The sequence below is a fragment of the Schistocerca nitens genome, chromosome 5, assembly GCF_023898315.1.
Source record: "Schistocerca nitens isolate TAMUIC-IGC-003100 chromosome 5, iqSchNite1.1, whole genome shotgun sequence".
NCBI classification, from domain to species: Eukaryota; Metazoa; Arthropoda; class Insecta; order Orthoptera; family Acrididae; genus Schistocerca; species Schistocerca nitens.
The window spans coordinates 859,321,247-859,324,128 of NC_064618.1; positions in this window are offsets into that span (position 1 = coordinate 859,321,247).

A 2,882-nucleotide genomic window follows, 5' to 3' on the forward strand; every position below is an offset into this window, starting at 1 on the left:
GTGCTGTCCTTAGGTTAGTTAGGTTTAAGTAGTTCTAAGTTCTAGGGGACTGATGACCATAGATGTTAAGTCCCATAGTGCTCAGAGCCATTTGAACCATTTTTTTGAACCACCATAAATTCTGATGCGTATGTGACGACACTGAAGAAACTTCAAGCTCGACTGACAAGGGGAGGCCGCCAATTGTGAAATTCAGATTCGATTCATACTGCGCATAATAAAAGCTCATGGCCAGAGGTGTAATGTGGCAAAGCACCGAGATGCACTTCTCAGCCGTTGTCGAGAAAATCGACAGTTAAAACAAACCGTTGCGGTGAAATACTCTCTACGACTAATAACCTTCTACAGCGTCGTGGTGCAGCGGTAAGCGCTCGGGCTCGTAATCCGAAGGTCGCCAGATCGAATCTCACGCTATGCAACCTTTTTTTTTAGTATTTGTTTTTTGTAATATATATATATATATATATATATATATATATATATATATATATATATATATATAATTCCCGGCAATCAGTTTCAACAATTATGCATATAATAAGTTGTTGAGAGTCGTTTGTCGTGGAAAAACTGGCGACTTCGAACATCATTATGTTTTCCGTAAACAAAGTTGTATTTCACAAATGTTATTAATTGTCTTCATAATGTTAACCACGTATAGTTAACGGAAGACGTAGAAACGATATTCCGAAACGAATACGTATAGTGCAAGTCAAACGTTGGAATTAGAATAGAGACCCCACGAACACAAATTTGCTGTGGCAGGTATGAAATATAAACTCCGTTACTCGCTCGTTACACTTGAAGGACAGATGTTGAATGGGCCGAAACGAGCCGCCGCATAACTAGCGTAGTTGCCTGCTAACGTCGAAAGAAGATAGATGCGGTCCCTAGCGCAACTTATAACATCGTCGAAAATCAGTGCGGACGGGAGAGCTTTGGTACACCCTGTTAAACAAACGGAAAAATGGAGGCGGTACAATTGGAGAGCGATCCGCCTTCACCAACACGCATAAGCAATTCATTTATAGTATATATATATATATATATATATATATATATATATATATATATATATATGAATTACAAAAAATTAATTATAAAAAAAAATTGCATGGCGCGAGATTCGATCTGGCGGCCTTTGGATTACGAACCCGAGCGCTTACCGCTGCGCCACGACGCTACAGAAAACTATTAATCGTAGAGACTATTTCACCGCAACGGTTCTTTTAACTGTCGATTTTCTCGACAACGGCTGAGAAGTGCATCGTGGTGCTTTGCCACATTACACCTCTGGCCATGAGCTTTTATTATGCGCAGTATGAATCGAATCTGAATTTCACAATTGGCGGCCTCCCCTTGTGAGTCGTGTTCGACCACATAGGCAAAAGCAGGATGTTTTGCTGTTGCACGACAATGCACGGCCACATGTCAGTCAAAAAACATGGAAGCAGTCACAAAACTCGGATGGACAACACTGAAACACCCGCCTTACAGTCCGGACCTGGCTCCATGTGACTATCATCTCATTGGGAAACTGAAAGACTCTCTACGTGGAACAAGGTTTGAAGATGATGACGCCCTTGTGCACTCTGCAAAACAGTGGCTCCAACAGGTTGGTCCAGAATTTTACCGTGTGGGTATACAGGCGCTGGTTCCAAGATGGCGAAAGGCAGTTGAGAGGGATGGAAATTATGTGGAGAAATGAAAATATTTGTTCCTAAAAGATGTATCTACACACTGTAAAACTTTCAAACATGTAGAATAAAAGATGAATTTAAAAAAAAATAGTGTGCATTTCTTTTGGAGTGACCGTCGTACAATCTTTACTGAGGAGAGGTATGTACGCTTCGCATGCCGGATGAGTCATCGAAATTACCCTGTATCGGCCTACTCGCAGACATTGCCACGTTTACGTTCGCTACTATTTCGAAACAGTCACGGTCGACTGACAGCTAATATTTCTTAAAATTGGCACATACGACTATAGATTGGCACATGTACCATTTGTTTCGTACGTAACTTATGAGTCACGCAGCCTATGTCTCGCTGAGCTTCTCAGCAGCAGTAGAGCAGAAGGTCCAAATATAGGCTGGCTAAGGCTTTTACACAGTAACCTTTTGCTGGTAATGATTAACTTGTGGAAGAAACCCTAGTTTGGTATAATAACATGCGTCCCTCGAAGTTATGGAGGATTAAACAATCAAAAAATATTCTCCTTGTTTTAAATAATTTATTTCGAAAACCAATAGAAAACCGCCGGTTGGCTCAAAATATGGGCTATCTTTAAGTAGTTTGAAGCGCAAGTTTATTTGCAGTAATCACAAATACGAGGGCAGTTCAATAAGTAATGCAACACATTTTTTTTCTCGGCCAATTTTGGTTGAAAAAACCGGAAATTTCTTGTGGAATATTTTCAAACATTCCCGCTTCGTCTCGTATAGTTTCATTGACTTCCGACAGGTGGCAGCGCTGTACGGAGCTGTTAAAATGGCGTCTGTAACGGATGTGCGTTGCAAACAACGGGCAGTGATCGAGTTTCTTTTGGCGGAAAACCAGGGCATCTCAGATATTCATAGGCGCTTGCAGAATGTCTACGGTGATCTGGCAGTGGACAAAAGCACGGTGAGTCGTTGGGCAAAGCGTGTGTCGTCATCGCCGCAAGGTCAAGCAAGACTGTCTGATCTCCCGCGTGCGGGCCAGCCGTGCACAGCTGTGACTCCTGCAATGGCGGAGCGTGCGAACACACTCGTTCGAGATGATCGACGGATCACCATCAAACAACTCAGTGCTCAACTTGACATCTCTGTTGGTAGTGCTGTCACAATTGTTCACCAGTTGGGATATTCAAAGGTTTGTTCCCGCTGGCTCCCTCGTTGTCT